Raw genomic sequence first — 12,719 nt, forward strand, 5'->3', positions numbered from 1 at the left:
CCAGATGCTGATGAAGGCGATCTCATGGATGAAGAGTTTGATAGCGAGTCCGGCGCCTAGAGGAGTCCCAGTCAGTCCCGTGCGATCCTGTCTTGGTCATTGTATTATCCGCTTCTGCAACCCCGAATAAATTCATCGAGCCTCACCTCGACGCTCGATGTACTGCCAGTAGAAATCAAGTTATCCACCACCACTTTTCCCTCGAGCTAGTAGCATGCCACCCCACCCCTGTGTCAAAGCCGCCCATATGTAATATATTGGTGAGTCTGTAATAAAGTGTTGAGCAACCTCAGCTCAACCCTGTAATATATTTGATGCTACTGGTTCTCTGTTTATCAAGCTTTTGTCTACCAGAAAGGATGACTTTTCCTATACTGGGATTTAAAGATTGGTTTTCTCAATAAACATTTTTATTGAAAAACCGGTCATGACAGACTTGGTATTCAGAGCCAGGTTGACTGTAGGAAGCCACTAGGTGCGATCGCTAATTGGTTATTAGCATGATAGAGTTATTCATGTTTTTACAAATGTAGTCATTTTCTGACAGTCAGCATAAAATTTATGATCTGACCACTCAGAATTTTTGCCTACTTTTGTAGATGGCCGGCAACGACTGCGAGTCTCAGATGTTCGCCAACGTGCCCGAAGGGTTCGTCAAACTCCTCTCCTTCATCGTTCAGGTTGCGATGGGGCCATCCGTGCGCCCAGTCTTCACGCTTTATCCACACAAGATCAACGACAGTCTGACTATGCACCAGGCCGCGGTGCAATTCAGGGGAGGCCATGCTAAAATACGCCGCCTCCGATTCGTGGGGAGAGCCATGCCTACAGAAAGGCATGCTATGCAGATGGCTGCCCGCGAGACGATAGCCCGTCTTTGGGATGTTCTTCTGTGGGAACCGGTTCTCCGGGTACTAATTCCCAGAAAATGGCCCTTGTGCTCATCAGCCCCAGGATAACTGTTAGCTGATGAGGCACCAACTTGATACAGAAATTCCAAGCAAATACAAAATATGTAATACAAGACCATTCTGGTCTGTGAGTACAACAAATGGGTTCTAGTGATTGATGGCGGAAGCAGGTTGTGAAACATCAGTGTCCATGGAACTCCATTTCCCACGGGAACAGTTGACCAGGTTAATTCCTATCTTCGCGAGGCTGCTAACACCGTAGCATAGGTTCTGGGCCGTCATCACGGTCGCTCCTCTCTGCGCAAGAAATCTGGCCAAGACAATAGCCAGGGACAAGCTAGTGAGTACTTTGAATGTACTCGCAAACATTTTGAACACAGGAATAATATAATGATGTGCTAAAGATATTTATGCTCATGACGGCAGTCAAAAAAAGTAGATAAATCTCTAATGCATGTAAGCAGGTTATTTATAAAAATGCCATAACATAGCAGTATTAAAATTATGAAATAAATAACAAATATGCCACAGTCGGGCGTCTGAGCGACACCACATAAAGGTCTTTAAAAGAAATGCCACAGTCAGGCGTCTGAGCGACACCACATAAAGGGATATAAAAGAAATGCCACAGTCGGGTGTCTGAGTGACACCACATAAAGGGCTTTAAAAGAAATGCCATAGTCGGGCGTCTGAGCGACACCACATAAAGGGCTTTAAAAAAATGCCACAGTCGGGCGTCTGAGCGACACCACATAAAGGGCTTTAAAAGAAATGCCACAATCGGGCGTCTGAGCGACACCACATAAAGGGCTTTAAAAGAAATACCACAGTCGGGCGTCTGAGCGACACCACATAAAGGGCTTTAAAAGAAATGCCACAGTCGGGCGTCTGAGCGACACCACATAAAGGGCTTTAAAAGAAACAATCATAGCGAATATCCCAGAGGTAGAACCATCCCAGAGATACTCGATGATAACAGTAATATCACGGGTTAGTCAACAATAATAATAATCATAATATTCACAAGTTACAATTAGTAATTCCCATTCTGGTTTAACAGTTTCACCTCCGAAGACCGACACTAAGACCGACACTTGACCCATCCCAGACTGTAATCCTTAACCATGGTCACGGCTATTCGAATAGATTTAATCTCTGCAGAGGGTGTACTCTTTACCCACGAGTAATAGATTCCGTTAGTCCTTCGGGACTAATTCCGTCTACGGTCTTTTAAATGAAAACACACCTGACTTGCACACACCAGCTTAACTCACACGTGTATGGAATCACCCACGACACCTGTCAAGAAAACTCTAAGTGGGGAGGCTACAACCTCGATTAGCATGGGATCACAAAATTTATACCGTGCGCAAAACTGGGGAAGCTACCCCCTCGGCTTCAACCGAAAACACCCATGCCCCCTGACCAGATGACTGGCTTTAATCCATGGCCGTGGTACCCTCATCCCGGCCCCTCTGTATGGTGTGTGCTAGAAAGGGGTTGACAAATTACTGAACCGTACTCTACTTGTTGTAGAGACGAGTGGTAGTACGGAACAAGTATGGGGGTTACTGGAACAAGAATCGATCTACGGTCGACTCAGGAGGTTTATAATCTTCCCTGCATGTCATATATAACAACAACATTTCAACCAACAGGATCACCGCTCATTATACCCTACCATGCCATACCGGACATAACCGTCCCGACGGAGACCGGCGACAAACTCATGCCTACCCAAGGCAGAGGTTTTCCCGGGTTCCTGCAGGTATGCATGCAAGCCACATGAGGATGAATATCATCACAAGTGTGTTCATTTCCAACAGCATGGAAATCAATAACATGCACCCATGCGTATGATCATATCACATGAAATAAAAAGTTTCTCCAAAGTGAGGTGATGTTATGAACGTGTCATCGAACACACAAAAATTGTTATGCCGGGGTTCAGAATGCTTGCCTTCAGGTCATGGGAAGGCAGGGTGCATTTCAAACTCTTGAAATACTTCTCCTCTCTTCAAAAATCCTATTTTTGAAAATATAAATGAATTAACACACAAAATAAAAACAGCACAAAAAGTTGTTTAAAAAAAATTTCCAAATAAATCTTAAAATAAACTAGACAGAATTTGAGAGATGTAGGAAAAAGAATCAATTCATTTGGAGTTACATTTTAAAAGATATAGCCAGTCAAACATTTGGTCAAAATCTGTTTTTTTTAAACAGAATAAGAAACGAAAAACGCTTCGAACCGGTACACGTCGAAGACGTACTTTGCAAATACGTTACCACTTATCCTGCGTGGACCGTGCGTGGTCACTGACAGTGGGCCCGCCTGGCCCACCGGTCAGGTTTGACCCGTCCACGCGCGCGTCGCCTCCTCCGGCCAAAACAGAGGCGGAGCTCCGGCGAGGCTCCCCGGTGAATGACGGCACCGTTCGGAAAATGGAGGCCATCCATGTGCTCAGGGGATCAAGACGCTTACTCCGGTGGTTGATATGGTCTATGGGGTGGACGGAGTTGCCGATGGTGAGCTTGGCGGCGGACGGTGGTCGTCGGGCAAAGTGATATTTCCCCCGCAGTGGGTCTCGATCAAAAATGAGCAGGAGGATGGATTTTCGAGGGGGAGAGGGAGTTCCTGGTGAAGAGAGTGGAGAGGGGGAGGCTCTGGTGGTGCCGGAATGATCGGGGCAGTGGCGGCGGCTGCAGTTGCCGGAGACGGGGAAGAAGACCTCCCCGGGTCGATTGGCTGCCACGGGAGAGCTAGTGGAGCATGCTGAGGCTGCTTCGCCAATGGAACGTGCTCGGGGGCCTCCTTATATAGCGCAACGAGGTCGGTTTGCGGCGGCCGGGGATAAGTTCGTCGGCGAACCGCCTCCCTGTAGCGTCAGGGCGTCGTGGCGACGACGATAGCTAGCCGACGGGCGAGGGGATAAACTTGCGCTGCTCACAGGGGCAGGTCGCGAGCCGGGGTGGCTTGGGCGGCGCTGGCCTGAGTCAGGGCTGTCGGGCGGCCGTGGCGGCTAATTCTCGGCTTGCCGGGGACGTGGCGAGGCTCTGCTTGGCACGTTGTGGTGAGTGGGGAGCATGCTGCGCGCAAGGGGACATGGCGTGCCGGCTGCGGTCGGTCACGGGCTGGGGTGAGTGCGGGGCGTGACGCGGCGGCTCGGGTGCCGCTCGTGCAATACGCGCGCTCTGGGCGCGTCCAGTGCACGCACGGAAGGTGCTCGACACAATGTCGTGGCATGTTACAGGTCACAGATGAGGTTGGCAAGCAACAGAACTAGGTTAGAGGTAGAGGGAAACTCCAGGGACAAGGTGGTTTGGTCAGGTGGCCAAGTTCATAATGTAGACTTGAGATCATGCCAATATAGTCCATGCACTCCAGGTGTTTGTCAAAATGCCAAAGACACCTAGGCTATTCTTGGAGGGGCCAAATCTTCCAGATCAGTGTCTCCTTGGATGCACAAGAGGGTGGTGAGGTTAGTTTGCAAAAAGGAGAAACTTGCTAGTGCAAGTTTTGCAGAACTTTAAATTTGGACAGGATGTGAATGGCATTATTTCATGAACCAAAAATATGCCACTGGTTGCATGCTCTTGGACTTAGGGGTTTAGCATGGAGGACTACAAGTAGGAGAAAGAATCAAGGGCCAAAGAGCAAGTAATAATATGGTTGGTGTACAAACCATCATGTTGGACCAGAATGGAGATGAGGTTGATTCACTCAAAATTTTCAAAGAACATCCCTGGATTTATGCATATAATGGAATCATATGCTCCTACGGACATCCCAAAATTTTGGTGGAAGCTAGAAACAAATATTTGAAAGGGTTGCAGTGCAAAACTGCCCACTGGACCAGAGAGGAAAAACATGTGTAGCACTCAAAATATGCAATGAATGAACTATATTATTGCATAAAAGTGATTTAGAGGCATCACATGACATCTCCAAATTTTGGTGGAATTTTTAGTTAAGTTAATCAGATGGTTGTAGTACAAAGAGAGCTCCAAACTTAAAACAAGTCATTTTAAAGAATATAGCTCAAGGTGGAATAATTTAATAAATAAACCTACTGATTAGGAAATTGTTTTAACGAGATGGCATAGAAGTTCAATAAGCTTGGAAGGATCCACTTGGGAAAATTAAATCCTTAACAATAAAAGCAAGGTTTCGAAATCAACAGAAATATTCTTGCAGGAAAAAATTTAAACTCTTGGCAAAATTTTAATAACTAAAACCTGGTTAAATTTTTGGGGTGTTACATCTTCCTGCAATGAAGACCCGTCGCTACCGCTACCTTCCATGCCATGTGCCTTACACCTGTCACTACTCTTTCTCTTGCCCCAAAGGAGAGCGAGACGAATCCTTTGAGATGCTTGTCGAGTACCTCCGAGCCCTGGAGGCAGCATTCGACTGCATGGTGGATGACCTCGTAGCTGCACGCATGGACTCAGTTCATGGCTGTGCTGCTAACAGGAGGGAACTCCTGCACACCGCTCCACCGCTGACTTTTGTGTCATCCACAGCCTCTCACTCACCTACCATACTCGCCTCTGCTCGTCGTCTGCCTACCACATAGGAATTTAACCAGGCTATTGCACCCACTCCCGTCCGCTCTGCACCACTTGTTGCACCCACTCCCGTCCGCTCTGCACCACTTGTTGCACCCACTCCCATACGAGCTACCCCACCTATTCCACCCACTCGTATTCGTGTTATTCCGCCTACGGCACCTGCTCCATCAGCTCAGCACAACGTTTCTCATCTGGAACCTATTAGCGAGGAGGAGGTTGATTCCCCAGCGTCTCTGCGTCTCACCCTCGGCAGGCCAAGGGAGATCCTCACCATCTCCGACTAAGTACGCCTAGACGCCATGCGATGTATCAACTTGTGTAATATGTTTTTATGTACATAGGTTGTGAGAAGTAGCCTGTTTGCGCACCCTGTAGGATCTGGAGGAGTGCACTACTTTAAATAACATGTCAGGATTATGTACGCATATCCTGAGTGATGTAATGTATAATTATGCCCCCGTGTAAGATATGCACTAGTCCTTCTCCGCGCGCAATCGTGTGTTTCCAAAAAAATACCATGGAGTTTAAAAATGTCCTTTGGGTGTGATTTTATTGACTTTTGCGACGATCTTTCTTATCTTACGAGTTCACAAAAAATTATCCCCAGAGTGGAGGATGTCTCGTCCTTGGACGCTCTCCATGCCAACTCAGCCAGAAGAAAATTATGGCACACCGCAGAACCAGAATTTCACTCAGGGTCAGACAAGTCAACAGGACAGTGAAACAGCTTTTACACAAGTTTGTCGCTTGTATGAACAGAGTCAACAGCAACACCAGGAAATGATGAACCAATTCATCAATATGGGAAGTAACCGTGGTCAGTATCAATCGCAATCCAAATTATCTGAGTTACAAAAGACGCATCCTCCAACATTTTCTCATACTGACAAGCCGCTTGAGGCCGAGGACTGGCTTCGAGACATGGAGAGAAAATTAATTATCGCACAGTGTTCAGACCGTGAAAAAGTACTGTATGCACCACATTATCTCACAGGTGCAGCTGCATCATGGTGGGAAAACTTCCTGCACATGCACCCCAACAAAAATGAAATCACCTGGGAAAATTTCAAAGAAGGTTTTCGTGGGGCACATATTCCTAAGAGCGTCATGAAAATCAAGAAGAAGGAATTTGATGAACTCAAGCAAAGAGCCATGACAGTGTCAGAATACAACAGCCAATTCACACTGCTGTCTCGCTACGCCAATGAAGAATGCATGACCGAGAGCAAGAAGATGGAAAAATTCTTGGAAGGCCTGGCACCCGCCCTTAAGTGCCAGCTAGTTGTGCACACCTTTCCAGATGTTAAAACACTGGTGGATAAGGCCATTACCCTAGAAAATGAGCGACGTAGCCTGGAAGATATCCGCAAACGAAAAAGGGACCAGACTAATTTTTCTCGCAATCACAGAAGCAAGAAGGAATTTCAGAAGGGGGATTCACACAAAACCCCGGCGAATAATTCACGTCCAACCAAGAATTTCCATGCAAGAGACAAAGAGTTCACCTATCGCCCAGGCGTTACCTGTTACGCTTGTGGAGAAGAAGGGCACTATGCCAAGCAGTGTCCCAAGCCAAGGAACTCAAACCCGAAGCTCAATAATGGTGGAAATAATTCAGCACCAAAGCGAAGCAATTTCAACCCCAACAACAACAACCGGAAAGGTCACTTGAACCACGTGACCCGAGAGGAAGCACAGAACGCCCCAGATATCGTACTCGGTACGTACCCTGTCAACACAATACCTGCCATGGTTTTGTTTGATTCTGGAGCTTCTCACTCATTCGTTTCGAAAAGTTTTGCTTTGCAAAATAATTTTTCGATGCTTCCCTTGGAAAAAACAATGATCGTCAAGTCCCCTGGGATTAAGCAAGTGACCCAGAGTTACTGTCAAGGTGTGGTTATTGCATTTGAAGGATTGAAATTTTACGCCAACCTTATTGTACTGGAAAGCAAAGGACTGGATGTCATCCTAGGAATGGATTGGTTGACCACCAACAAAGGTTTTATTGACTGCTTCAACCGTACCGTGATTCTCACCCACCATCAAGGGAAGAAAATAAAAGTTTCAGCCAAAGAGAGACAAATACCTCAGCAACCTAGATTAAACAAGGTGGACGTTTCTGAGCTGAACAAGGTTCCAGTGGTATGTGAATTTCCAGATGTATTTCCAGAAGAACTACCAGGCATGCCACCAGACCGAGAGATAGAGTTCAGCATTGAGCTAGCACTCGGAACCACTCCTATTTACAAGAAACCTTACAGAATGGCACCATCCGAATTGGTAGAGTTGAAGAAGCAAATAAAAGAATTATTGGAGAAAGGATACATACGAGCCAGCTCCTCACCTTGGGGTTCTCCAATTTTATTTGCCAAGAAGAAGGATGGAACAATGAGGTTGTGTATTGATTATCGAGCTCTCAACATGGTTACAATCAAGAACAAATACCCAATGCCCCGAATAAATGATTTATTCGATCAGCTCGCACAGGCCAAAGTCTTCTCAAAAATGGATTTGAGATCAGGATACCACCAATTAAAAGTACGAACAGAAGATATTCCCAAGACCGCTTTCACCTCCAGATATGGGCTGTATGAGTTCATAGTAATGCCATTTGGGCTAACCAACGCCCCCGCATATTTTGTTCACCTCGTGAACAAAGTGTTTATGAAGTATATGGACAAGTTTGTTGTGGTATTCATCGATGATATTCTGATAGATTCCAAAACACCAGAAGAGCACGCCGAACATCTCAGGATTGTACTCGGAGAACTCAGGAAACATCAACTGTATGCCAAATTCAGCAAATGTGAATTTTGGCTAAGGCAGGTGGGTTTTCTGGGCCACGTGCTAACCCAAGAAGGTATTGCACTAGATCCAGAAAAAGTCAAGGCCGTACTTGGCTGGAAACCGCCAGCTAACGTAATGGACGTACGGAGTTTCTTGGGAATGGCAGGCTATTATCAGAGATTTATTGAAGGATTCTCCACTATAGCAATGCCCATGACACGATTGCTCAAGAAAGACAAGAAATTTGAATGGACAGAAGCATGTGAGAAAAGCTTCCAATAGCTAAAAAGAAAATTAACAACGGCACTAGTACTAATTGTGCCAGATATACACAAGAACTTTGAGGTATATTGTGACGCATCCCGGAAGGGCCTCGGATGCGTATTGATGCAAGAAGGCAAGGTAGTTGCGTATGTCTCCAGACAACTACGCAAGCATGAGGAAAATTATCCCACTCATGACTTGGAATTAGCAGCGGTCATCCATGCACTCAAGGAATGGAGACACTTCCTACTTGGGAATCGTTGTGAGATATACACAGACCATAAGAGTCTTAAGTACATTTTCACACAGCCAGAGTTAAATTTACGGCAACGACGCTGGTTAGAGTTGGTGAAGGATTATGATGTTGGAATCCACTATCATCCCGGAAAAGCAAATGTTGTGGCAGATGCACTTAGTCGAAATCCCAGCACGGGCGACGACAATATACCAAAGTTGAGGCCAGAATTTCAACAAGAATTTGCCCGAATCAATCTAATAATGGTTACCGAAGGCAGTGTGTCGAACATAGAAATACAGCCTACCCTAATGGAAAGTATCAAGGAAGCCCAGCACGGACACCCCAGCATTGAGGGCATAAAAAGAAAAGTGAGTTTGGGAAGAGCCTCAGAATTCAACATAGATGAGCAAGGAATATTGTGGTACGGAGAAAGGCTATGCGTACCAAATGTCACGGACCTCAAACAGCAGATATTAACTGAAAGTCACACAGCTCCATATTCAATCCATCCTAGAGGGACAAAAATGTACAAAGACCTTCAGGAAAATTTTTGGTGGCACGGTATGAAGAGAGATATAGCCACGTTCATTGCATGTTGTGACTCTTGTCAACGTATCAAGGCCGAGCACCAGAAACCAGCCGGACTATTACAGCCAAATAAGATACCCGAGTGGAAATGGGACGAGATTGGAATGGACTTTATCGTTGGACTGCCACGGTCACAACACAGAAACGATGCCATATGGGTCATAACCGACAGATTAACCAAGGTGGCACATTTTATTCCGGTAAAAACAACTTACACCACTCAGAGACTAGCCAGACTTTATCTTGCCCGTATCGTCTGCCTACATGGAGTCCCTAAGACTATTATCTCCGATAGAGGCACACAGTTCGTCTCTACATTCTGGGATCACCTACAGCAGGCACTGGGAACCCAACTAGCCTTCAGTACCGCATACCATCCCCAGACTGATGGACAAACGGAACGCATAAACCAAATCTTAGAAGACATGCTAAGAGCCTATGTCCTCACCTACGGGAACAGTTGGGAAGAAAGTTTGCCATATGCAGAGTTCGCATACAACAACAGCTATCAAGCCAGCTTGCAAATGGCACCCTTTGAAGCTCTATATGGGAGAAGATGCTGTACCCCGCTAAATTGGTCAGAGACCGGAGATAGCCATATCTTTGGCCCAGATATGCTCAAGGAGGTCGAGGAGAAAGTTAAGACGATTAGAGAACGACTCAAAACAGCTCAAAGTCGGCAAAAGAGTTATTACGACCGAAGGCATCGGGAAATCAGTTTTGAACCCGGAGAATTGGTATACCTGAGAGTTTCAACTATGAAGGGTCTGCAACGATTCAAGATTAAGGGGAAACAAGCACCAAGATTCATCGGACCATTTCATATAGTGGCCCGACGAGGCAAGGTAGCCTACCAGCTGGACCTGCCGGAGACTTATCCGGTATCCACAACGTGTTTCACATCTCGCAGTTGAGAAAATACATAAGCAACCCAGAGAAGCAAGTTTCACATGAGTATATTGACGTGCAACCGGACCTCACTTACCGGGAGCACCCAATAAAAATATTAGAAGAGTCTGAGAGGAGGACCCGACAAAAAACCATTAAGTTTTTCAGAATTCAATGGAGTAATCACACCGAGAATGAAGCAACTTGGGAGAGCGAGGATTTTCTTCGGACAGAGCACCCACACTTGTTTAAGGATCAGCTGAAATCTCGGGAACGAGATTTTTCCTAAGGGGGTAGGTGCTGTGACACTCCAAAAATTTTGGTGGTTTGTTTTTTTCAAAAGGGCCTTGCTTGGTTTGAAAGGAGGTCATTTAAACCCTTCCTAAAAACCATCTTCTAAGTTTGCCCTCTCAAAAATCCTTTTCTTGGATTTAGTTTATTTTAAAAAGAAAACCCTTTTAGTTTTGGGCTTTTATTTGGTTTTGATCCCTTCTAAATTTCACCATGCCACCTATATTAAAAATTTCCCAAAACCTCTCCTCCCACTTTCGTACAACCCAAACATTCTGTCCAAACTAATAAAATCCATTTTTAGATTTTTTTTTTCCAACTATTTCTCCTCCCAAAATAAATCTGTCTATCCTTTTGAGCCTAGGTGAATTGCAAAGCAAGTGCCCTAATGCTTTTGATTTTTGACCTCAACTCAACACCCTTGGATAGTCCTTTGTAACCACAACCCAGAACCATCTTGATCCACTCTTCTCTTGTTCAAATATTTCAAATTTCACTCACTGCAAGTTTGGACCAGATTTGCCAAATTTGGTGAAATTCATATCTACACCTCTCCAAAAATTCCACAAATATTCAGGCAGCCTCTAGATGCAATGAGAGGCCCCTCCACCAAAAACCAGCTCAAGGAAAAATCCCTACATGCCTGGATCATTCTGCCGAACACCTTGCATGCACTGTTCTGTTCATATTCAGTTAAGTTCAGAATTTCAGTGTCGATTTTCAGTCACATGCTCACAGTGCGCTTGGCACTTTGCTCACGGCCTGGCTTGCTTGTCCGGAGCCTCACACATGCGCTTGGCACCTTCCTGGCGTTGGTGGCACCCTGGCCCGCCTGCACCGGCGTGCTTTGCGGTGGCCGGATCACCCTAGTGGCCGACAGGAAGCAGAACAGCGGCATAACGCCGTTCGGCACCGCCCAAACCCCCTGGTGGCTCCGCGTGGCCATTTCCTCGCCAGCGCACGCATGCAGCACCGTCGCCGTGGCGCGGCACGCACAGAGCGCGCTCCCTGCCGCCGACGGGCCCGCACCGCCCCGTTCCGTCGAGCTCCCCCTAAACCACCAAATCCCGACGCGGTTAGCACCTAAACGGAACCAGGGAACACCCACGACGATGTTCAGCCTCTGAACCCTCCCGTGCAACCACACGCCGCTGTAATCACCTCGCCGGAGAACCCCGTTCTCGGCAACCGCCTCGGGGCGGCTATATATAGCACCCCGAGCTTGCTCTCGCCCCCGCACACCTTCTCCACCTCATCAGACCCCGCCCAGCCACTGAACGAGCCACGAGGAGCTCTCCTTCCCCGACTCCGGCCACTCCATTCTGCCTCGACCCCCACCGTGATTCACTCCGGTAAGGCCATCTCCGGCGCCCTAACCTCGTCAGATACCTTCTCATACTATCGCGAGCCTAACCCCCTCACCAATTCCACCTCCGCAACTCTCTCCGGCGAAATCCACGACCACCCGAATCACCGTCCCCCGGAGCAAGCATCGCCGCCGACGTGGTACTCGCCGGCGACCACCACCACTTCCCACAGACGCGGAATGGCGCCCTGATCACGGAGGTACACTCCGATCTCCCTGCCTTGCCGTGGATCGCCGCCGGTGAGCATCGCGGCTCTCGGGCGCCGACGAGCCCCGACTCCCCTGTTTGAACTTTCAAGCCTGACGGGTGGGACCCGCCCGTCAGCCTCTCTTTTGTTTTTTTAAATCATTTGCAGAAGGTGTACTCTAGCAAATACGCTTCCTCTCTGAACCGTTTTCTGGATTCTTCTGCAAAGCCCCCTGGAAGTTTTCTGTTTCATTACAAATGTGTCCTTGGACCAAAACTCTTATAACTTTTGATCAGAAAAGTATTTTTGATTAATTCTTTTTATGTTCTCTTTAGATTTGTGTCTAGTTTTTTATCATATTTATTTGAAAATATTTGGAACACTTTTCTGTGCACTCACGGTATTTACGTTGCATACGTATTTTTCTTATCCGTAGATACCGGAGGAGGTGACGGAGCTGCAAACTTCGCACAGTTAGACTCTGACTACTCCGAACCAGGCAAGCATGTTTGAACTCTTGATATGATGAGTGTTGTTGCATGTTTGCATTTTAGTATAGTGATGGCATGTTTATGAACATCACTTTGCATGATATATCTCGTACACATAATCAGAAAGTA

The sequence above is a fragment of the Triticum aestivum genome, chromosome 3B (assembly GCF_018294505.1).
Source record: "Triticum aestivum cultivar Chinese Spring chromosome 3B, IWGSC CS RefSeq v2.1, whole genome shotgun sequence".
In the NCBI taxonomy this organism is placed as follows: Eukaryota; Viridiplantae; Streptophyta; class Magnoliopsida; order Poales; family Poaceae; genus Triticum; species Triticum aestivum.